This window comes from Dipodomys merriami, unplaced genomic scaffold (genome assembly GCF_024711535.1).
Source record: "Dipodomys merriami isolate MVZ:Mamm:240054 unplaced genomic scaffold, mDipMer1.0.p SCAF_405, whole genome shotgun sequence".
In the NCBI taxonomy this organism is placed as follows: domain Eukaryota; kingdom Metazoa; phylum Chordata; class Mammalia; order Rodentia; family Heteromyidae; genus Dipodomys; species Dipodomys merriami.
The window spans coordinates 742501-769263 of NW_027205660.1; positions in this window are offsets into that span (position 1 = coordinate 742501).

Sequence of the window (26763 nt, forward strand, 5' to 3'; positions counted from 1 at the left end):
TAGAAATTTATTTTCTTAAAAGTCATGACTATTTTTTTCTCAAACAATTACTAAGTAACTGATTTATATTTTTTATCATGGAATCTTATTTGATATTTTATTGACCAATAAATAATTTTATTGACCAATAAATAATTAGCCAATAAAAATATAAATTATGCATGAACAAAGTTAATCTAACACAAGTATTTTATTCACAACACATATCATGGCTCTCTTAAAGAACTCTAGATGGCAGTGTGTTATTTACTTATTAATTTTTAGTTATTTTGTGAATGGTTATTAATTGACAAAGTGGCAGTTTCATTATGCTCTTTCCAAAATATATTTAAAGCATTTGAATAAACTTCCTCTTTCCTTTTCATTACTCCTTCCTCCAAAGATCTTCTGTTGTTCACATAAAATGACAACTTTATATATGCACATATAATCTAATTTGGAAGATTTAGGGTGAACTGCAGCTTAATTCAATACAGTGGATTAACAGGATGAATAAAAACTTCAATATTTTTGTTAACTTTTGAATTGAACTATCATTATTATTATGATTAGGGTTAGGACCCCAGGCAGAATGAGTATTAGGGTTAGAGAAAAAGAAAATTTAGGTTCAACACAAGATGACCCATTGCAACAATGATACTCACAACACACTATATTGAAAATGAACTTTACATCATGAGGAGGGAGGTCGGAGGGAGATGGGAGAGGGAAGGAATAGTGGGAGAACAACAAAGAAAGAACAGGGTAACAATGTTCAACCAGAAATGTACTCATTACCTTACACATGTAACTGTAATTCCTCTGTAAGACTCTTTACAATAAAATAAAAATTTAAAAATAATGGAAAATAAAACCTGACAAGAAACAGGAAAACACTCTATAAACTTTAGGTTCAAAATGCAAGTAAAATTTAGACCTACATGCCTAGCAAGAGTTAGGATAAATGTGAACTTGAGACTTGCTATTAAAATTATGATTCATTTATCTGTAGGTTTAGGATTAGGCAAGGTGTTCCAGTTAGAGCTGTGGTTAGGATCAGACAAAGATATGTTATTGTGTAAAACTGCAACATATTTTAACAAACACATTGGTTCTGATGAATTTATCTGAAACCGAAAGTATAATCAAAACCTATTAGCCACACTGTACGAAGTAGCACATATTTATGATGTAGAATATGTACAATGAATTAAATCCTGAATCAAAAGTCTTTGCTGGGGTTGCTACTTAAAACCAAATCAGAAATAGAGTGTCATTGAAATGAAGTCCAGGCCTGTAGCAAGCAGAAGAGCATCTGCTTAATGTGAGTTTAACCCCCAGTACCATAAAGAAGAAGTAGAAGAAAGTGAAAGTGTCGGAGAAAGAGGAAAGGAAAGGAGGAGGAAGGGGTAAGAGAGGAGGAAGGGCATAGCAGGAGGGAGAAGAAGAGGGAACAGGTAGAAAGTAGAGGGAAGGAGGGAAGGAAGAGGGAAACAGGATCCTGGGGAATAGGAGCAGGAGAGAAGACAGGAGGAGGAAGATAAATGCAATATAACAGCAAGAATTGTTGGAAAACATTTTGCATAACTGATTTGTATTTGCATGGCAGGATTATTTTCTAATCAGAGAGAGAGAGCTAGCACAGTGACAATATGGGTGATACGTGTTGCTCTGTCATTTTATTCTCTTTCTTCAGTGAGGAGTTCAGAAGAAATCCTGAGTTTGGTGTTTTACAGATACACTTCAGGTTTTCTTTTTTATGAATCTAACATGGGAAAGAACTAAATGCAACCTCCCTTAATTAACAAAACAGTAGACACTATATTTATTTGTATTACTGTGCATGAATGAATCCTGGAGATTTCTGGTTAATTCAGAGGGTCCCATGCAAAAATTTAGGACAAGAGGAAGGAAAACTCTTTTTAAAGTATAATATATTATCATTGATGAAAAGATTTAGTGGACATTTTTTCATTTTTTGCCAGTCATTCAGTGCTGCACCCAGTCTGTGCCCTAGCGCCCTTTCCAAGTCACCACCTCAAACCCTATTTCTGTAGTCCCTGCAGGTGTGGGTGTGGGTACCACATCCCTTGTGGTGGATGTGCAGTGAGGGGAAGTTTGTGCATGCTCCCCAGAATTGCCAGATGAGCCATGCCAACCCTGCCCACATCTCTTCCCAGTCTCAGTTGCTCTATTTCACCCAGGTGCTGGCAGCCATGGGGCTGGAGTTGAGTCCATTGCTGCCGTCTCCTCCTCGAACTGTGCTGGTACTGGTCTGCAGTGGTCCTGGGTGTGAGTGCCATCCTAGGAGACTCCGTTTTAGGGTCACTGCCTGGGGTCTGGAGTGGGGGGACACCATATTTGTGCCGGCTCAGCCCATGGGTGAAGGACGGATGTGCGTGCAGTCCATCCCCTTGGAGCCAAGTAGGCCAGCTTTGGTTGACATAAGTTTTTATGGTGGTCTGGTGACTAGAGCCATGAGCTGTCCCCTCTGTCAGCAGTCCCCTCTGACAGGTGTGGCAGCTCAGCACACTGGAGCCCTTTCAGCATCCCTGCTGACCTCTATGTTCTGGTCCCTGTGGACTCGGGTACAAGGCCATCCCTGCATATGCCCATCAGTGCCAGAGGAGCCTGGATTTGCAGTGCATCAGCTGCAGCACTGGTGGCCTGAAGCTCCTTTGGCTTTGCTGTGTAGCCTCCTCTGTTATCCTTTTGGTCCACATGGATCCAGTTGTGGGTGCCATTCTGGGGATGCTCTGTTTGGAGGCAAATTTCAAATTTTACTAAAAAGGCATAGTGATAAGAACAGCTTGGTATTGGCACAAGAAGAGACCTGATGACCATGAAATAGTATTGAAGACTCAGAAATGAACACACTGGCTGAAAGCCCCCTAATCTTTGACAAGGGAGATAAAAATGGAATGGAAGAAAGACAGCCTTTTCAGTAAATGGTGTTAGAAAAATTGGTTAAACACCTGTAGAAAAGTAAAGCTAGATCCATATATATATATATCACACTGCACGAGAATCACCACCAATGGATCAATCACCTCAAAATTAAAGCAGAAACAGTGAAAATACTACATGAAGGAATAGGAGAAACTCTAGAGCTCTTTAGCACAGTCAGTAATTTTCTTAATAGAGAACCAGAAACAAACAAATTAAAGAAAGTTGGACAATGGCATTGCATGAAACAGCAATGCTTCTGAAAGACAAAGGTCAGAACTAGCTAGATCAATAGAAAGCCCACATACTGAGAGAAGATTTTCATGAGTCATAAAACGGACAAAGTCTTATATCTGAACATAGTTTCCTACCAGTCTTTCATTTAAAAATGGAAACAGATTCTCTCTAAAAATGCCTATCAGGAAATAAGTTTGAGAAGGGAAAAAAGGCTGTTTTCTCATAAGATCAAAATGTGCTAGTTTTATATGCATGTTTTTTGCGCTCAAAATACAATTAAGTAACTCACTATCTAGGAACAATTGTCCAGAGCTAAGAGTTAAGTGTCTTGGGAGGTAGAGGCAGGGTGTTTGTGAGCTTTATCCAAAGGGAAGGAAGAAAGTTAAAATTCATAAATTACTTTGTAGAATCAAAGTGGGAATACAAAATCAGAGTCACAATAAACTTCTTTGCTATTGAAGGTCTTTTATTGTTCCATATGAATTTTTGGATTGCTTCTTCTATTTCATTAAAGAGTGACATTGGGATATTGGTAGGTATTACATTGAATTTGGGTATAGCCTTTGGCAGTATTGCCATTTTCATGATGTTAATCCTCCCAATCAAGAAGAATGAGAAGTTTCCCACTGCCATAGCTCTGCTTTAATTTTCTTTTTCAGGTTTTTAAATTTCCCATCATAGAGGTCCTTAAACTCTTAAGTTAACTCCTAGGTATTTTATTTCTTGTGCGGCTAGTAAAAAGGGATTGCTTTCCTAAGTTCAGCTGCACTCTTATCATTATTGGAATACAGGAAAACCATTGATTTCTGAAGGTTAATTTTATATTCTGCTAGTTTGCCAAAGTTTCTAATCAGCTCAAGTAACTTGGGAATGGAGTCCATGCATTTCATTAAATACAAGACCATGTCATCTGCAAAGAGGGAGAGTTTTACTTCATTTTTGCTATTTGGATCCCCTTTAAGAGGGCATCTTATCTTATTGCCCCAGCTAGCAGTCTAATACTAAGTTGAAGAGGAGTGGAGAGAACAGACATCCTTATCTCATTCCTGAATTTATAAGAAATGGGTTTAACTTCTCACCATTAAGTATAACGCTGGCTGTATGTTAAGAACAGCTTGGTACCTGCACAAGAACAGACCTGATGACAATGTAATAGGATTAAAGACACAGAAATGAGCCCACTGGCTTATAGTCCCCTAATCTTTGACAAGGGAGCTAAAAAAATGGAATGGTGTAGGCAAAATTGGTTAAACACCTGTAGAAAACTAAAGCTAGATCCACATATATGTGTGCATATATATATATATATATATATATATATATATATATATATATATATATATAAAACACCTGTAGAAAACTAAAGCTAGATCCATATATATATATATATATATATATATATATATAAAACACCTGTAGAAAACTAAAGCTAGATCCATATATATATATATATATATATGTATATATATATATATGTATGTATATATATATATATATATCACTGCACGAGAATCACCACCAAATGGATCAATGACCTCAAAATTAAAGCAGAAACAGTGAAAATATTACATGAAGGAATCAGAGAAAATCTAGAGCTCTTTAGCACAGTCTGAAATTTTCTTAATAGAGAACCAGAAACCAAACAATTTAAGAAAAGTTGGACAAATGGGATTGCATGAAACAGCAGAGCTTCTGAAAGGCAAAGGTCATAACTAGCTAGATCAATAGAAAGCCCACGTACTGGGAGAAGATGTTCATGAGTCAGAAAACGGACAAAGTCTTATATCTGAAATATACTTAGAACTCAAAAACGTAAATTCCCCACAACAATTCCTCAAAGAAACAACTTCCCGATAACTAAGTGGGCTAAAGACTGAAAGAGGAAGAGACTTCTTTGAAGGGGAAATAAAAATGTCCATTAAACACATGAAGAAATGCTCAACTTTTCTACTAATAAAAGAAATGCAAATCAAAACATTGAGATTGCACCTCACTCCAGTTATAATGGCTATAATCAAGAAATGTGTTAACGACAAATGGTGGAGCGTATGTGGCTAAAAGGAAACACTACTGCATTGTTGGTGGGAGTGTAAACTTGTTAAACCACTTTGGAAAGCAGTATGGAAGTTCTTCAAAAAACTCCACATAGAGCTCCTCTATGACCCAGCAATATCACTTTTGGGCATTTACCCAAATGATCACAAACAAGGTCATACAAAAGCTACCAGCACAACCATGTTTATTATTCGTCATAGTTATGATATGGAACTCACCCCGATGCACTTCAGTAGATGAATGGATCAAGAAAATGTGGTATACAGGCGTGCGTGCACATGCGCTCGCATGCGCGCGCACTAGCGCGCACACACACACACACACACACACACACACACACACACACACACACACACACACACTGGAATTCTATCCCTCCATGAGAAAGAATGACATTGCCCCATTTGTTAGGAAATGGAAAGACTTTGTAAAAATTATATTAAGTGAAGTAATCCAGACCCATAGAAACATAGGTCCCATGGTTTACCTTGTTTTTCCCTTGTTTGCAAGGACTAGTACATGTCTAGGACAAGCAGAGAAGATCAAAGTCTAGATACATATGATCATATTAGATGATGTTAAGTGACATGTACTCCATGTCAGAGACACAGTGGTTTTTTCTTCCTTGCTTTTGTTTTTAATATACTCATAATGCACTATGTGATTGGCTTGTTGGTTCATCTCCTCACAGTATAATCCCTGTTTTCATTGTATTTGATTTCAGTGTTCTGCATCACATAAACAGTTTTTGTAATTTGGGGAGTGGAAGCGATAAAGCAGAATGCTTAAATGGAGATGAAGTTTGACCCATTGTAACGAAGAGATGTACAGGACACTATGTGGAAAATGAATTTACAAAGTCAGGCAAGGGTCGAGGAGGGAGGAGTTGGAGACTTGGGGAGGGAAAGAAAGGTAGGGGAAAAACGAAGAAGGAGGAACAATGCTGGATAGGAAATGTACATGTAATTATAAGCTCTCTGTACAGTATTTTTACAATAAAAATATATTTTAAAAATCTCTGCCCGCTGTAGATTTCCAGTGTTGCCCTGGGCATTGCATTTTCTACCTTTTCTGGCTGTGGTTAACTCCACCTGCACAGTGGATCAGTATTCTTCAAGGCATCTTGGTCCTGAAGTGGGACATGGATTATCCAGTGGTGGTTGGAACCAGGCCAAGGCCAGGACAAAACCACTTCCAGGGTATGGCTTCTTCATTCCCCATGCAACTAGGATTTCTAGCAGAATTTCTCTGAATTTGACTCCAGAAAATAATAACTGAACCAAAAGGCAAGGTCACCAAACACTTCTCTCCTTCCCCTATTCCTTCCTTTCTCCCTCCTTGGGAAAGAAGAAAATAATTTTGTAGGTTTTGGCAAACACACAAATTGCCCACGTCCGACCCTGATAAACTAGGTTTCAAGTCACTAAGTCATGTAAACAAATAGTGCTGCACTCATTATTCTGGACAATATTTTCAGGTTGTTTGATGCTTTAATTTTGTTGTTGTTGTTGTTGTTGTTTGTAGGGGGTCCTGAACTCTGGGTCTGGGCACTGTGCCTGAACTCTTCAGCTCAAGGCTAGCGCACTACCACTTGAGCCACAGCGCCACTTCCAGGTTTTCTGCTTATGTGGTGCTGAGGAATTGAACCCAGGACCTCATGCATGCAAGACAAGCACTCTACCACTGAGTCTCCTTCCCAGCCCTAAAGCTTTAATTCTTTAAAATTTCTTTTTGTCAGTTGTGGGGCTCAAAATCAGGACCTGTGTATTAACATATCCCTGAGTTGTTCAGCACAAGGGAATCCTTCTACCAATTGAGCCACAATGGCACTTCCTGTTTGGAGATAAGTGTCTCACAGACTTTCCTGCCAGGGTTTGCTTTGAACCGTGTATTTTTAAATTACATTTCTTCTAGGTGTTTATTGGTACATTACAGTTTTTCTGGAATTTAAAGTTTTCTGTAAACCTTTGTCTTCCAGTAATCCAGCAGCATTAAACATTTCATTTAGAAGCTATCCTGTAGCCCATTCCTTTTAAAATTATGTTCAGATGAAATACTTATTCTTGGGCTGGGAAGGTGGCTCTGTGTTAGAGCGCTTGCCTTGCATGCCTGAGGCCCTGGGTTCGATTCCCCAGCACCACATAAGCAAAAAGACAAAAGCCGGAAGTGGCACTATGGCTCAAGTGGTAGAGTTCTAGCCTTGAGCTGAAGAGCAGAGGGGCAGCGCCCAGGCCCAGAGTTCAGGCCCCACGACCGGAAACACACACACACATACACACACACACACACACACACACACACACACACACACACACACACACACACACACACACAAAATAAATTCTTATTCTTTGTATAAACAACCCATTAAAGTCCAAATTGGAAATATGCTAATTTCAGCAGCCTTGACTCTCCTTCCTCTTTCTTTCCCCTCCAGTATCTCTTCGTGTTTTGGAACAAGTGTCATGGACTGTCCAACCATTAAAAAGGAAGCTTATTCCATTAATTTAATAGAAAAGGAATCAAGCCGGTCTGCATCTCAAGGCAACTTTGAGTATAATGTTAATTCACATCAGTGAATTTTCAAATCATTTTGATAATTTTTGTTAAACCACTCATTAAAGAGGTTCCAAAAAGCAAGAATCAAAAATCATGCTCTGCTTTCTAGGAAGGTTTAAAAAGCTAGTAATTCAACAAAACACATTCTATTCTTCCAATATTCCATGGTGAAGAATTTCTCATTTATCATAGCCCTTACCACTGATCCTATCCCTTCAAACTTGTAGCTTTATTCAGTTTTCTTGTTCCAGCTTTTATTTTTGTACTAGCCGCAGTAATCTCCTTGTAGTATTTGACAATTAAATTCCATTTGTTGTTAGAGAGATCAATTCATATTGCCAAAGGCACACTCATGATCGTATCATAGAGAGTAATATATTGAATGTCATTAATGTGGTCATATCCAACTATCCCATAAATTAATATAAGTACCACATAAAAGTGCATCTGCATAAACTTTTAAAACTGCAAAGTAGTTACATATCTTTGTCATAAAATAATTCAGATCACCAGTGGAAGAGACTAAGCTAAACCTTTTATATCTTCCCTATATTTTTTGTAAAATTTTCTTTTTGCATTAACTTTCACCTTAGGGCCTGCTCTTCCTAGCAACAAGTTATAAGTTGATATCCTTGGATTTTAGTCACCTCTGAGTAACCTCTTTGCTTTTCACCACAAGTTAGTCCCTCATGTTAAACACCTGAGGAATAACTTGTCCATTGTGCCTGCAAGAGGAATACCCAAGTCGACTGTCTGTGCCCACTTTTGCCTTACTTTGTTTGGGAATGGGGTATCAGAGACAGGCGTGTCAGGGATCAGGTGGCTGGAACCATGTTGCTAAGAATTATGGGTAGCAGGAAAGAGTAGCAGAGACTAGGATACCAGGGAAAGGGTAATTGTGACTGTAATTGCAGATTTGCAGTGGCAGGAAATTAGGTAGCAGCAACAGCTTTGCAGGGGTTGTGGTAGCTACTACAGGCATCCAGAACAGTTTAGCAGTGACAAGGAAGCATAGATAAACTGAAAGATAAAAATTGTGAAGATTTGTAGGACACAATCAGGGTAACAAGGTCATGGGTACCCAGAATTAGGGTAGAAGCAATTGGCAAGTTGGACTGATGTAGTGCAGAGCTCTGCGTTTGCCTCTCCAGTTTTGGCTGTTAGATCTTTAGGGAACTATCTCTAGCAGCTCATTATCAGCTTGTTGTGTTCAGGAACGTACAATCTATAAATATCTACTCTAAGTAGATTGCATTCTTAGACATCAGCTATAGGATCTTTGCCCTAAGAATCCTGAGAGACCACACTCCACAATGCTGCAGAACTGGCTCCACATAGTTAGCTGCTATCACCTCATACAACTCTTGCTGCTCCTCTCCAGTGTCAATTATCATGGTAACAAGGGATCTGAGATGTGCTCAGCAGCAGTGGGAAGCTACTATTCTTAACCTGGCATTCTGGGAGCTCCCTAGAAATGGGCAAGATCACTTGTTGGTCTTCCAACCTCTCTCTCTGGCTCTAGATAGTCAGACTCTTGTAATGCAGATGGGTTACTTTGATATCCTGTTGGCCTCAAACTTGCTCTGTCTTGTCTCTCTAGGGGCTCATCAGCTTCAGCTGCCTCTCCTTTTCCCTCCAGGTAGCTTGCTTCATCTCCACATCCTTTGAATGGTGCTTCATATCAACCTGTGGCTTTCACTCCAAACACTTCCACTTTCTCATCTACATCTCTAGCTGTGAATCTAACACAATAAGTTACATGTATGTTCTGTATTTGTTTATCAAGATTTGAGCTGGAATCCAAGGTGGTACTAGCTAACTGAGAATATGGGAAGCATCTTAAATACTCCCCTGCCATTCACTGCTCATTGAGAAAGATGTAAATCTGTTGTGGTCAGTATCTCCTTTTCCATTTCTGGTTCAGCAGAATAAAGTGAATTCACAGTGGAGTTACCAGACAGCTGCTATGTCAGCAAGAGACCCAACCAAAGATAATTTAGTGAGGGGATACTTATCAAATATTGTAGGGTAAATGCACATATTTCTAGAACTCTACTAAGGGCTTTCATCAAACTAGTTATTTTATGTCCCAAATGGCACACCAATCTTAAGCTCTCCTCTAAATCTTCCTGTTCTGATGGCCCTGAGGACTTCTAAATACAACTCACACCTAGTAACATGGATGAATAGAAAAGTAAGTGAGTATGGATTAGTATTCTGAGGGTGTGCTAAGGTGTTGTTTGTCATGACTAACATGAAATCAATGTCCTTTCTCTAACTTTAACCATATCTCTTTATTTGGTATAAGTGGCAGATTTCATAGTGTGTCTTTTTCTGTTAGTTCAGTGCACAGCTTAAAACATAAGCATGCCAAACCATGGGTTTCCATTGTTCTAGTGGACATTTTGCCTCCTAAGGTCTTTCTTTCAAGTAAGTCTCTTCTTGAGCCCTCATATGCATATGCTCACAGAAGTGAATGTCTCGCAAACCATGGAACATAGTTGCTCAATGATGATTATCTCACACAGATACTCAAGCCGTTTGGGTCTGGAGCCTTTCTAAAAGGCCTTGGACTAGGTACTGTGGGCAATATTGACAGTAATTCCTCAGAGCAATACCAACAGACAGCAAGTGAGCCCTGATTACTATTTTGCCCTTAGTAATCATACCTAGAGTATGAACACATGAAGAAAACCTGTTTAGCCTATTGCACAGTGTCCCCATCAATGAAATCATTTTGAGCCTAGGAGAAAAATCTCCATTTGTAAAGCAGTACACAAAAGAAGCAGGTGATTCCCCATACTCAAACTCCAGGAGAACAGAATATAAGGATGTCTACACAGTTGGGAAATATGATTCTGAGGGGTGGGAAAGGATGAATTTAGATATCTAAGAAGTAATTATAAGTTTCTGATTTCCTTACCTAACTTCCGTCTGCCCCTCAGATTCAATTCAAGAAGTTGTGGAATTTTTATGATCACAAAATGAAGTTTTTAATCTGAGGTTCAAACTCTAATCATTCTTGTTACATCTTCCCACCTGCCCCTGATGTAAAGGGTTAGAAGGGCAAAGGGTAAGGGAGCCCGATGCTCAGGAATATAAATGGAGCTTACAAGCCACTGCAGTCTCTGACTTTCTTTGTTGAAGGTAAGATAAAAGGCAGCTTGACTTTCTAAGAACTCAGTGTCTAGGCTATATGGCTCCTTCAGAACTTCTTTTTCTCCTCCTGTGTTTTGAGAGCAACAGTTAGTAAAGTGCTTCTGTCTCTTGGGGCAATCTTTCTCTTCACACAATGCTTAAAGTAAACAATAGGTGGAAGCTGTCATTAAATTTTAAAAAGTATGAAATAGCACACAGTGTGTGCTTCCCCTGAATTCCTGGACCTAACAAGTTCCCAATTCTGAAGACAAAGTGATTATGGGTGAGTACTAACAACCTCTCCTGAATGGTGAACCTAGAACACTTTTCCCAAAGCAGTTCTGTCCAGTACAGTAGTTACCACCTATAATCCTGGTTATTAGGATGGCTGAGATCTACTGGATTAAAGAACTTATAGATGATGCAAGACACAAAAGTCTAAGATACTGAGTCCCAAAAGAAGAATCTGGGCCAAGAAGAGAAAACTTATCATTGCTGGAAAAGGAGGACTTAACTAGGAGAATGTTTCTCTGAATACAGATATGGGTATAATGATAACAAAGTTCTAATTTGTGGCTTATCAGTAGAAACTATCAAGTCAAACATCACTAAGGCTAAAAATAAAACTTACAAAAAACTATTTGGATTTCAGTAGTAATATTTTTAAGGAGAGAGAGAGAGAGAGAGAGAGAGAGAGAGAGAGAGAGAGAGAGAGAGAGAGAGAGAGAGAGAGAGAGAGAGAGAGAGAGAGAGAGTGCTGTCGGAGATTATGTATGGGACAGAATTGGTATTTAAAAATCATCATATTGACACTATCCTTTAGTTTTCCCATTCAAGTCTGGTGGCATTTTAGCTCTACAACTGGGAACACTCAATTCTCGCTTTCTTCTGGTTACCTGGAGATAAATATGTAATGGATACATCAACCTCGGTTGTTTTCAAGCTATCATCTTCAGATATGAACCATTTTTCTCAGCCCAGTATTTCCAGTAAATTACTTAATCTTTCTGACTCTCAGCTTCTTCCTGTGTGGAAAGTGAAAAGAATTACTTTGTGGACCTTAGAACCCGGTGGGAGTAATGACTGGGTGCAGGAAGTATAAGTGTTCAGGATGTGTGGACAGAGTCTGACACGCTCATAAAACTACTGATGTTTATATTGAAATGAATTCCAACAATTGGAAACAAGATGGATTTTTCTGTTCTTTATCCATTTATGGGAATTGAGGGAGCCACAGAAATTCAAGGAGAACAAGGAACAAATGCAGCAGTTGTACTCTGTAGATAATATGTTCACCATGAGCTATGCCTCTTGTGGACAGGGACTGGAGGGAAAATCATAGAGAGCAAAGAAAATGATGAGATTGTGAAGCAAGAAATGAATTCATTATCGACTTATAAAATGGTGATCTGTATGTACACTACTTTCACAATAACAACTTTAAAAATCTGTGTTGATGATCCTCTCCTCCACTTTTTGTAGGGGCCCTTAAGACTCAGGTCCACCTATGGAATTTTTGTAGGTCACATTATATGATAATCAATGTAGAGCTACAAAGTTCTGCTATATCTTGCCCCTAACTAAAATGATATTCAACCTATGAAATTAATGTATTTCAGTATAATTTTTATTTATTGATTTAGTTTGTCGGAGGTGGTGAACTCTGGGCTTGATTGCCATCCCTCAGCACTTCAGCTCAAGACTAGTGCTCTACCAGTTGAGCCACAGTACCACTTCTAGCTTTTTCTGCTTAGGTGGTGTTTAGGAATAAAACCCAGGGTCTTGTGCATTCAAGATAAGGTGTCTACCACTGATCCACCTTTTCAGCTCCTGTGAGTGGTATTTATGTGCACGGGTCTATCAAGCAAATGAATACATTTGTTATTAGACATATTCAAAATTATGAATTATCTGATATTTAAATGAACAAAACTCTTATAATTGATACTAGGAAGTGTTTGTCTCCCCATACTAAAATCATGGAGGAGGGTAATTTAAACTAAAACTACAAAAGAAATTTTAAGATCTTGTTGCTAACAAATGTGTCCAGGTGTTATTACATTAAACAGAAAATTCAAAATGTTTTTTCTTCATGAATACAGAGATCAAAGGTCTTATAATACTTTTCTCAAAATGCAAACTAAAGAGGAAAATCAGTCAGGAGGTAAAATTTATATTGAATGATAATATTTTAAGAGGAAATGGAGACCCTAGATGGCAGAGTGAAGACAAAGCAATATCAGAGCCCTATATGCTCAATAATAAATAAGAAGCTTTAATTGAAAAATTGAGCTGGAATGAGTACACCATGCAAAGTCAAGCAATCGGAGCCTACCACCAACAAAGAAAAAACATAATGTATATCTCAGTAAAAGGAACCAAGTTCCGTATCCTTGATTTCAATGATACACATAACCCCCCTACACACACACACAAACACACACACACACACATACACACACACACAAATGTGTATGCAACAGCTCAACCTACTCACATCCATTCAACATGAATCAAAGACCTTCTTGTAATATTTGAAACTTTAAATGTTTCAAGTCTTGTAAATAATTGATAAGAGATGCATAAGCAAATATTTTTCAAATAACACTCTGCTATGGAAATGAGAGTTCATGATGGTTATAACTGTAAGGTCTGCACAGGGACACCTCCTTCTATTTTCACTAAGTTTCTGCCCAGTATCTGTTACCTAGGTAACTGGCAAACCTGGAAGCAGTCACCTTCTCCTCCAGCTAGGTCACATCCAGATCCAGTGTGGTCACACCTTTGCCCCACCTTGCCACACCTCTTTCTGTACCTGGCCTTGATAATCCTGGCCCAGAGGTGGGTCACACCTCTTCCTTTACCGCCCTCCTTTCCTTTTTCAGCCATGCTTCTCCACCAAGCATGCTGGGGACACCAGTTTGGTAAATAGACTTCTCCTGCTTGAATAGCATGTGGTGTTCTCTTCATCGGCTACCTAATGAAACCTACCTATTTAATATACCTTACAATAACTACTTAAAAAATCTCTGAATCTTGAAAGAATTAAAAAAGTTTCAATTTGCATTTTATGACTATATTTCTACCAGCTATTCTGCAAAGGCTTAATAACAAGTTGCGAGATCCAATCTTACATACCAAATTAATACAATTAATATATATGTAAATGAAGTGAAAGACAGTGATGAGACCTATGCTGCCTCCAATCAGCCGGCTGCACACTGTGACACCTTTGATTCTGCTGGGCCTGGCCCACAGTTGTATTCCCCCAGAGCAGTGGCCCTGCTGGGGCTGGGGATGGGGGCTGTGTGCGGAGGAGGGAGGCCTCAAGGGAGGCCAAGAGGGGTTTGGGACTGGGGGCAGTGAGGAGAGTATGTATGGGAGGCCCTCACAGAGGCTGTGAAGGGAGGAAGGAGGTAGTAGGCCAGCAGCTCAATCAGCATCATCCCTAAAGGCAGCTGGGTTCTGGGGAATGTCTTTGAGGTGCAGAATTTGGGGTGAATCCACTGAGGCCTGTTTGCTTGGTGAGGAGAGGAAGGAGTTTCAAGTCCCACCCAAACAGACAATGAGAAATGAGACAACCAGTGCCTAAAGAATTTCAAGAACAAAGGCAGGGACTTATAAGTAAACTCTGAGGTCAAGGAGGGCAGCAGCTTTTGGGCTGTGGTTGTCATGCCTCTGTGAATGCCCTTGGACGTGAGTGAGGACCAGCTCCACTGTGGGCTAGGTCTCTCTCTCACCTTGAAGCAGGCACCAGGAATTGCCAGCACAGCCTTAGCCTGCCCCAAGGAGCTGGCCTGATTTGGGTGCTGTAGACTGGGCGGCTGCTAGGAGGCTATGAGCAAGAAGGTAGAAAAGCATGGCTGGTAGGGGCCGCACGAGCCCAGCCAGGCCCAGGGACATTGGGGAAGTTCCAGCTCTGGATCAGGGCCAGGCACTGCTCCCCAGACAAGTAGGGCCTCTGGGGATCTGCAGAGTGGCCAACACGTGCGGGTTGTGAACTTCCTTAGCATGGCTGAGGAGTCTCCATGAAGAGGCGCATTTGTTCCTGTGCCTTTCCCATCTTCTGGATTCCTGCTCTCCTCCTGCCATGTCCAACTACAGGAGTCAACTTCTCTAAGCAACTGAGAGGGCTTCCTGTAGATGCTCACAGGGCTTTCCAGGCTGCTTCACCATGCATGCAGGGCTCACAGGGTGCCATCCTCCAGGCAAAGCTTACCCCCATTTCAGCTTAGGGGACCATGAACTGCATTCTTACACAGAAAGCCAGTGGTACACAAGGCCATCCTGCAGACTAAGGCATCTTTTCCTTCCTTCTGCTCAGATATGGGGCAGCTGTGGAGCCAACTGCAACATCACATTTGATTATCTAAAAGGAAGAGGAAAAACGTGTCATTGTCCCAGATATAGCTGCCCCTGGGGTTCTCTGTGTACACTAGTCTTGTGCTGAGATAAAGATCTCCAAAGTCCACCTAGGAGCCAGTTTCGATGCGAGCACACAAGAGTCATTTATTGCAAGCTCGAGCCTGGACTCACAACCGTCACCATCGCAGTGGGTCAGAGTTGAGAGCCCCAACCCTTCAGTTAACACGGTTTTATTAGGGTATAGTATTGAGGTAAGGGGGTTCCTACCTTGGCAGTTACATGATTAGTTGACATTTAGTGACTGAATCTTGTAACAATCTTATTGGCTAGCGTGCACAGGCTAAGCAGTAAGCAGCAAACTGTTAACTATCTTAAGAAACATCTGTAGCTTTATGTACCTTCTGGTCATCCGCTGATAGCTATTGCTAGGGAAGTTATGGGCAGAACATTATTTTGACATTTCACAGTTTTTCCAGGAATGTGAGTTCTAACTTTCAGTAAAAGTCTTTATTTAGAATGGGTTCTTTCAGTAAAGGCCTTCACAATGGATAATTTCAGTAAAGGCCTTCAAAATGGAGTCTAAGTCCAGAATGCCTGTACCTTGGCTAAGGCCTCTCACTAGGGTGTGTGTGTGTGTGTGTGTGTGTGTGTGTGTGTGTGTGTGTGTGTGTGTGTGTGTGTGTGTGTGTGTGAGTGTGTGTGTGTGTGTGTGTGTGTGTGTGTGTGTGTGTGTGTGTGTGTGTTAGGTGTGAGAGAGACACAGCTCAGGTTTGGGGTAAAAGACTCCTTCCCTTCAGCATTGAGTTTTGGTATCTAGTGGTTGTCCCCCCTCCCCAATTTTGAGATCTAAAGTTGTCCTTCGAAAACCTTTTATCTGTTGATCTTCTTGATATTCAGATTCCTAAGGTCTGTTTGTGAACTTCAACATTTGCTTCATGAACGAGTTGCATTTCTTCTAACTTGTATGAAGCCCTTTGTTCTCTTTAAGTGCACTTTGTGCTGTGTTAGTGGTTTTAATTAGCTCAGACTGTTATGGCCCAGGCTATGACTGTTAATTCTGAAATTAGTTTAGGCCAATATGAGATACTATCCTTTCAGTATATCTAGTGAACGAAGTTCAGCATCTTTATTGGAATAATTTCCTGGCTGTAAATACAAACAAAAACATCCAGTGGTATAAATGTACAATCAGTTGTTTTTAGTTAATTGTGCACCATTGTAATGAAAAAAATCTTTTTACTAAATTGAGTATTTGGAATGGGAAAAAAATCAAATATTATAAAACAAAAATTGATCAAATACCAAAAGAAAAGAAAAGACACTTGTCAGGAATGAAGTACAAATGTAAGTGTTTAATGAATAAATGAAATGTTTAAGAGTCGTATCCACATAGGAAAATAAAGAGGAAAGTCATTGAAATCCCATCTTACACACCAGATCATGACTCAGATAAATAAACTTCTGGAGAGGCTGAAATAAATCAGGAGCTGTATTTGGTTTTGTGGCATTGTAAACTAGTGCAACCCATAGGGAAATCATAATGGAAGCTTACACAATACCAAAAAGACACTTATGTTGATGACCTTTACCGCAACTAGATACATATTGAAGTGATATAAATTAACATGAGCATCCATGTCCATGGCAGCAATATTCATAGCAACCAAGCTGTGTAATCAACCTAGATACACGAGTAAGAAAGAATAAAGAAAATATGCTATTCATAGCTTAAATACGTTCTGGTATATAAGAGAAGTGAATGTTTCTACTGTATCATTGGTAAATATTTTTGGATATATACGTAATCCTAATTTCACTGGGGTTTTTTGGCATTGTGTTTTTGATTTAATGAGGGACCTCCCTATTTATTTTCAGAGCAGTTACAATAGGTTGAAGATATTGTATAGTATGTGGATATTAGATCAAAAATTAAATATATCAATGCACACATACGGAACCATCATATATATTTTGTAAGTTGCAATTTTAAAAAGGTAACAATTGGGGGAAAAAACAATGTTAGAATCTTAATAACAAATACACAGACATGGAAAAATACAAAAAAAGTGCAAATAATTAGTGCTAATAGTAACAAAACATTTTCCTCAAGTTTTAAAAATGAAACTATTAAAATAATATTAATATCATCAAATATATGCCATAAAAGAAAATTTACCATAGACACATATTTCCACATAATTTGTTTTATTTGATAACAAATGAATTAGAAGAAAATGTAATTACATGTCTGAAGATGATAACACTTTCAAGTGTCATTGACTGAATCCAACAAAGGAAAGTAACAGATGTAGAGAGTAAGAACAACCTGGGGTATGGAAGAAGATACTCTGTAGAACTTTGTGAGGAAAGGATGTGCTCCGTTTTTCTCATCAAAATAGAATTAGGACAGCTAGCTTTTGACACAACAGTTGTAATGTACAGTAGTCGACTTACTAATTTAGGTAGTAATTTATTACTTTTATTCCCTAAACTTATGATGTAATTCCCAAATGATGTGAGTGATCCTAAATTTTCTGAGCCCTTATTTTCCCCAACTTTTCTAATTCCTCCCCCTGCCAATGATTCTTCTGCTACTCTCATTTTTCCTTGTTTCTGAACTCAAATCCTGTAACCTTTTGGTTAATGAGAAAGAGCTGGAGAAATATGAGGATGGCCTGGAGCCTGAGCTAACATCCACTCCAGCTTCGAGGATCAGGTGAAGAACTTCCACTGGTCCTTAGAATCAGATATTAATTGACCTCTTTGGAATTGGAGAAACTCACTCCCTCAGCCAGAATCTGTCATTCCTTTACTTTCTCTGAAAAGATTTGTTACTAGGGCACAATTCAGAGAATGAGCTTTCCCAATGTCAGAAGAAACAGGTTCAAAACTAAAAGTGGCCTCAGTTATCACAGGGCCAGTTAGAAGCCAAGAGATCACACTTTCACACTTTCTTCCTCATCAGGGACCTACTGGTAGGAATAGACTATGAGCAAAGTCTAAGATGGAGATTAAGTGAGTCTGGGACTATGGAGGACACAAAAAAATTACCCTCTCTTGACTACAAGTAAGTTGTGTAGTGAAACATGACAACTTCCTTCATATATGAAAATTCACTAGGTGAGTTATCTCACTGCCACTTTGCAGGAGGTAAGTTTCTCCAAAGGATTAGTTATTAAATGTTGTGACTGTCAGTTTGTTCTCTAGGCTGTTATCTCTATCACCCCTTCCCTTGCCAGGAATGCATTGCTTATTTCAGGCACTCAACTACATGTCCTGACTCTTAAGCAGGAATACTGTAGGCTATTCTCTTGCTAACCTCTTGCATTTGAGGTAGAATAGACCCAGGCTCTGCTCATGCCAAGAGGTAGATGCAAGAGGTGAATATAAGCTCAGATTTGGACTGAAGAACAATCATATTGAAAAAAAAATTAAATGAAATTAATAGTTGAGTGATGTAGGGTTTATAGCCACAAAATTTAGGTAATTATTAGTAACACATCTAGAATCATGGATTAGGAAGAGAACAGTGAAGTTGGTTCAGGATACAATGGAAAAGACACACCATAGCCATAACAAGAGATGAGAGTTTGAAGGAACTATTGGCATAGGTGCATTTACTACCTTAGGAGCGACCTTGGATAGTAGGCTTTTAGAATAATATCTAAAAGAGAGGGACTCGCTGGGCACTGATGGCTCACACCTGTAATCCCAGCTACCCAGGAGGCTGAGATCTGAGTATTATGCTTCAAAGCAAGCCAAGGCCGAAAAACCCAAAAGTAGTGCTGTGGTGCAAGTGGCAGAGTACTTGAGCTCAGGACACTGCCTAGGACTCGAATTCAAGCTTCAGGATCAGCAAAACAACAACAGCAAAACAATAATGATAAAAGAAATTAAAGAAGGACTTAAAGATATGACATGGAATGATGATCATGTGTAACTGTTAGGGAACATAAAAGGAGACAAAATTTGGAGTAAAATGGGGCTTATTCATTACTAATCAAGGACGCAAAGCAAATGCCATATTCCTCTTCTCAAAAATTTCCAAACTTGGGCTAGAAAGGTAGCTCAGTAGTAGAGTTCTTGCCTTGCATGCATGAGGCCGTGGGTTCGAATCTTAAGCACCACATAATCAGAAAAAGCTAGAAATGATGTTATGGCTCAATTGGCAGAGCACTAGCCTTGAATGGAAGTGGTGAAGGACAGTGCCCAGGCCCAGAGTTCAGGCCCTTTGACCAGCCAAAATAAAAACAAACAAACGAACAAACAAAAAAGCTTCCAAACATCTTTTCTCATAATTGAGGAGAGCCTCCTTTTACAGGAATTCTCTCTATCTAGCTCAAGGTCATCAGCACTTCAGTAGATATTCATGTTGAGATGTAATGCATCTAACTCTACTGAACCAAATCATGGCTAGGAAAGTATGGACATTGGTACGTTTGTTGTATTTTTCCTTATGAATATATAACACTGTCAGCTAGTATATATAATATATAATATATATTATAATATATAATATTTGATACATTATATATTAAATATATTATAATATAAAATATATTATGTATTAACAGACTTCCTAATTTTAGAGTTAGGAACAAGCAACATATTGAAAGAAAAGTACTTGAATCTCTGAGTAATTTCTCTACCACAGGACAATACCAGGTTTCATTCTTATTACCCAAAGAACAACATAGGAAAACAATGCCCATGGATGTGGTGCACTGCATTTTGGAAACTCTGATCAGCATATATATATATATATATATATATGTATATATGTATATATGTATATATTTATATACAATATATATGAAATATTGTTTTATAATAGTGAATGTGTAAAACTATGGCAACAGATAAATAAGTGAACACCTATGTGCACACACACTCAATCACTTTCAAGTGTAAGAATTTCTTTTTTTAATTTTTAATTTTAATTTTAATTTTTTGTGAACATACGGTACAGAGGGGTTACCATTACATGGGCAAGATAATGAGTACATATCTTATCAAGCATTGCAGCCTCCTTTATTTACCCTTCACATCCCTTCCAGCCTGCCCCTGCCTCCACCCAATCCTCCCCCCCACCAAAGTTGTAAAGTTCGTTTTCGACATGACAACTTGTACTTCTCATTGTTGCAACGGGTCCACCTGTATCCTTAAACGACTTGTTTTTCCCCATCTCCTCCACAAATTATACCGACATCAAATATAGTGAAAGCAGGGGTTATACTGTGGGGGAGGGACATACAATGCAACAAAGAAATAATCTTATAAATGCGTTAGAAACAAATGCATGAAAGAAAAATAACATTTAAATGCATATCTAAGGGTTCATTTTCATAACATCACATTATCTGACCTTTTCTGCTTGACTCATACATATACAAGATATTGCAAATAATGCTTCCTCAAAAGACTTCACATAGAGCTCCCCTATGGCCCAGCAATCTCACTTTTGGGAATTTACCCAAATGTTTACAAACAAGACCACCCAAAAGCTACCAGAACAACTATCTTTATTGCAGCATTATTTACCATAGCTAAGATATGGAACCAACCCAGATGCCCCTCAGTAGATGAATGGATCAAGAAAATGTGGTATATATACACAAAGTAATTCTATGCCTCCATCAGAAAGAATGACATTGCCCCATTTGGAAAAGCTTGGAAAAAATTATATTAAGTGAAGTAAGCCAAACCCAAAGAAACATAGGTCTCAAGTGTAAGAATTTCTATGCTCCCTCTGCACCTACACAGATTGTACATGAGGTGCCTTGAATTGTCCTGTAAGTTCTTTATTTGGCTAATGTCGCTTCACATCCTTTGTTCTCTAAGTAGCCAGATGTTATGTATTCAACAATACTTGCTACGGACAAAAGTATCCACTCTGACACACATAGGAACTTGGATTTCAGAAATGCCACAAATAAGTAGGAGGTACAGCAGTACTTTTCAAAATTGAATAGGTGACATATTTATTAGAAAGCTTGTAAGAAAAAAACTTCAATATATAATAAAATACTTGAAGAAAACTACAGTTTAAATTACACATAGCCAGATACTGCAATAGAACATAAATAAAAATAAAAAAATAAATTACATATAATTTATTACCAAGTCTGTACAAGGAAAATAGGATATGACACATGGACACATATGACTTCAAGTTACAAAGTTCCAGTGCATTTCCCCACTCTTGAGAACTAGGAGTAATCCATATTAAAAAAAAAAAAAGACAAAGGTTTTATACCAAATTTCAAAACATACTATATGTTATACAAAGGAAATGCAATAAGCATGCATTTCAGTGTCTAGTAACATCATATGGTATAAAGAATCTGATTTAGTGATTCATAAAAATCGCTACAATGCAGTTAAAACATGCAATATCTCAAGTGTCAACTTATCAGACTACTTTCCATCTATGATGTCTATTCTGTATATTATCCAGCCCTATCCATCCCACAATGGCAGAAGTATCTTCCTGAAACTTTCCAAAGATCTGTCTACTGTGAGTGCTCAATGTAGACCTGTTCCCATTCTCTATTATTTGGGCATGTGATAGACTGAATATCTGATAACTTTCCAAAGGCAAAATTTGGGACTGGTTTCCAGTAATGATATTTTGGTTCTCAGAAAAAAAGGAAAATTAGGGTTGGGAAGGTGGCTCAGTGGTAGAGTGCTTGCCTTGCATGCCTGAAGCCCTGGGTTCGATTCCTCAGCACCACATAAGCAAAAAGAAAAAAAGCCGGAAGTGGCACTGTGGCTCAGGTGGTAGAGTGCTAGCCGTGAGCTGAAGAGCTGAGGGATAGTCCCCAGGCCCAGAGTTCAGGCCCCACGACCGGATCCCCCCCAAAAAAACAAAAAAACACAAAAAAGGGAAAATTGAAGACAGATTAAAAATCTACCAGATCCCTGAAAGATTTCTATCATTGTGCTAAAACTGTACCCTTCTACTGACACTTGAACAAACTGCAGTAATTGTCACTCTAACCACATGTCCAAAAATTGGCTTTCCAAATATTGGCCTGTTTTCATTTTGGTAAATCAAGACACACTATTCTGGCCCCATTTTAGTTAAACTATCAGCTATGGTTGGCCCAAGGGATAGTTGACCATACCAATTTCTTAAATTGTAGGTCATCATACAATCACTTCATAGGCCTTAAACATTAATAATATATATCCATATAAATCTGCATTACATACTTATTACTGTTTTTCTTCATTTGTCATGTTTTGCATATTTGTATCCCAGGGTTCAGTTCTATAATATTCCTTCTCATGGTTGTTACCACTGAGTATATGTAATTTTTTTTTCTCCAGCTCTGTTTTTTATTTAATTCAATTCCTTTTTTAAATTTAATTTTATTTTATTTGTGAACATACTGTACAGAAGGGTTACAATTACATGGGCAGGATAATGCGTACATTTCTTACCAAGCATTGCAGCCTCCTCCTTTGGTTTACCCTTCACATCCCTTCCCAGGCTCCCCCCTCCCCCCCAATCCCAATCCTTCTCCTTCCCCCCTTTTCCCCCCCCTGCACCGACGTTGTAAAGCTCGTTTTGGACATGACAACTTGTACTTCTCATTGTTGCAACAGGTCCACCTGTATCCTTAAACAACTGGTTTTTCCCCATCTCCTCCACAAGTTATACTGACATCAAATATACTGAAAGCAGGGGTTATACTGTGGGGGAGGGCATCCTGTCTACTGATAACTCGTAGCTACTGATTTTAACAAACTCAGAAGATCCCAAAGTGAGCTTTGATCTTTATCTACAAACCAATCCTTCATTACTATTAGATTCAGTGATAACACTTCCAGTTGTCTTGTCAAAACACCTCGGAGTCATTTCAGACTTACATACTTTTGCACACCTCATATTTAATCTATGATCAGATTTTGAATATTTTGGGAACCATATATGTATGGTATATGTGTGGTAGTACTATGACTTATATTTGGGTCCTAGATTCTTTTACTTTTCTTTTCTGCTCAGGCTGGCAGTCTTCCATTTGAACCAGAGCTCCTCTTTTACCTTTTTGTTCTTAGTTGAAGATAAGTGACTCATGGTCTATTTACCTGTTCTAGCTTGAAACTATGATCCTCTGTTTTCAGCCATCTAAACAGCTAGATTTAAAGGCATCCACCCCTAAAACCACCCCAATTATATTTGAATTAAAAATAAACTTAAAGAATTAATATTTGTAGTATTTTCAAATCAGTATGTTTTCATTTACCGTAAAACTCATTGCCTTAAATGGTTTTCATTATTCCAGCCCACTTGCCAAGAAAGGAAAGGAAAATTTCACAACCAAAGAACTTCTGAATGTACCAATGCTCAAGCCTGCTAGCCACAATTTCTTTGCTGGGAAATAACAATGGATGATATCATCTACAGGCTAAGCAGGAGAAAATGACCTGCACTGAAGTTCCTGAAAGGCTTATGAGGATGAGGACAAGCAACTTTATCCAGAAAGTATCACAAAGTGTTTGCAGTGGTAAGCTGACTCTACAGGATAAGTATAGCCAATCTTAGATGTTCATAGTGATGAAGATTGAACATGTGATTTCAGAGGCATGCTTTCTTGAAGATATATGTTTATAGCATAGGGATGTTGTCATTCCGTCTATCCTTCAAAGTATAATATTAGAACCAGTTTTATACATATATTATTTATAGTAATTATAGAATATCACTAATTATGCATATATTATAAATATATCATTTATATGTTACATAATGTAATATATATATTTTTTAATTTATTTATTTTTTATTGTGAAAATATTGTACAGAGGGGTTACAATAACATGGGCAAGATAAAGAGCACATTTCTTATCAAGCATTGTATCCTCCTCCTTTGTTTCCCCTTCCTCACCCTTCCAAGCCTCCGCCCCGCCCACCCACCCAATCCTCCCCCCCACCACCAAAGTTCAAATGTTCGTTTTTGACAGGAAAACTTATACTTCTCATTGTTGCAACGGATCCAACTGTATCCTTATTTAAACAACTTGTTTGTCCCCTTCCCCTCCACAAATTATACTGACAAATTCAGTGAAGCAGGGGTTATACTGTGGGGAAAGGGAATACAAAGTAACAAAGAAATATTCTCACAAATGCTTTAGAAACAAATGCATTAAAGAAAAAAAACATTTAAATACATATCTTAGGGTTCATTTTCCTAACATCACCTTATCTGACCTTTTCTGCTTGACTCATACATATACTAGATATTGCAAATAAGGGAACCCATGGGACCTATGTTTCTTTGGGCTTGGCTTACTTCACTTAATATAATTTTTTCCAAGACTTTCCATTTCCTAACAAATGGGGCAATGTCATTCTTTCTGATGGAGGCATAGAATTACATTGTGTATATATACCACATTTTCTTGATCCATTCATCTATTGAGGGGCATCTAGGTTGGTTCCATATCTTAGCTATAGTAAATATTGTTTGTAAACATTTGGGTAAAATGGCCAAAAGTGGGATTGCTAGGTCATAGGGGAGCTCTATGTGGAGTTTTTGCGGAACCTCCATACTAGTTTCCAAAGTGGTTGAATAAGTTTACAATCCCACCAAAAATGCAGTAAGGTTCCCTTCTGTGCACATCCCCTCCAGCATCTGTTGTTACTAGAGTTCTTGATTTTTGCCATTCTAAATGGGGTGAGGTGGTATCTTCATGCTGTTTGATTTGCATTTCTTTTATGGCTAGGGAGGTTGAGCATTTCTTCATGTGTCTATTGACCATCCTTCTTTCTTCTTCAGAGAAGTTTCTCTTCAAGTCTTTAGCCCACTTATTTATTGGGCAGTTGTTTCTTTGAAGATTCATTTTTAGGGGATTTAGTTTTTTGAGTTCCAAGTATATTTTAGATATGAGACTCTTGTCCGTTGTATGGCTAGTGAAGATCTGCTCCCAATCCGTAGGCTTTCTATTGATCTTGCTAGCTATGTCCTTTGCCATGCAGAAGTTCTGCAACTTCATGCAATCCCATTTGTCCAACCTTTCTTTGATTGGTTGTGTTCCCGGATCTCTATTAAGAAAATTTCAGCCTGCGGCAAGGAGACCTAGGGTTTCTCCTATTCCGTCCTGTACTGTTTTCAGAGTGTCTGCTTTGACTCCAAAGTCTTTGTTCCATTTGGATTTGATTCTGGTGCAGAGTGATATATAAGGATCTAGCTTTAGTTTTCAACAAGTAATTAACCAAATTTTCCACCACCATTTACTGAAGAGGCTGTCTTTCTTCCATTCTAGTTTTTTAGCTCCATTATCGAAGATTAGATGGCTGTAGGTCTGTAGGTTTATTTCTGGGTTTTCAATTCTATTCCATTGGTCCTGAGGTCTGTTCTTGTGCCAGTACCAAGCTGTTTGATTACTATGGCTTTATATTAGAGTTTGAAATTTGGTATTTATATTCCTCCAGCAGCGTTCTTTCCGTTGAGGAGCGTTTATGCTATTCGGGATCTTGTATTGTTCCATAAGAATTTTTGGATTGCCTCTTCTATTTCCATAAAGAATGAAGTTGGAATTTTGATAGATATCGTATTGAATTTGTAGATAGCCTTGGGAAGTGTTGCCATTTTCACGATGTTAATCTTTCCAATCTAGGAGCATGGAAGTTTTTGCCATTTTCTAAGTTCTGTTTTGATTTCCTTTTTCAAGTTTTTAAAATTTTCATCATAGAGGTCCTTCACTTCTTGGGTTAAGTCAATTCCTAGGTATTTTATTTTTTGTTGGGCTATGTAATATAACATATTACATATATTATGAACACTTAATTTAATTTTTCTTCTTGTCTGTCCAGGAATTGTCTTTGAAAATTGATAGTAAAGTAGGGTCCTTACAATTTCTATTGCAACATATAGTTTTACCCAGTAAGTAGTTATTTATTCTGAATTGGTTTAGAAATGAAATATCATAATATAATTGAATATTCAAAAATAATTATGTAAGAACATGCCAAGGATGGAATTAAAAAAAATAATATGACTCCTGTCTGCAATCCCAGCTACTTAGAGGCTGAAATCTGAAGATAGCTATATGAAGACAGTCTGAGTGAAATGGCTCAGGGACAACACCCAGACCATACTGCAATCCTAAGTACTGGTACACCAAAAAAATATGTGACTAAAGCAATCAAATATATTTATTTAAATAAAGTTTTAATTCTTTGTATCCTCCACAGTATAATACTAAAACCAGTTTTATACATATATTATTTATAGTAGTTATAGAATATCAGTAATTATACATATGTTATAAATATCATTTATGTTATGTAATATAATACATTACATATATTATTCATGGATAATTTATACTAACACTAATATCCATTAAATTGATATATATTTTAGAATAGGGAATCGATTTTCTTTGGTACAACAAGAAAGTAATTAGTCACAAAAATTATTCCTTTTGGATGATATATCCATAACAAACTATTCACTGTGTATTCAAGGTACT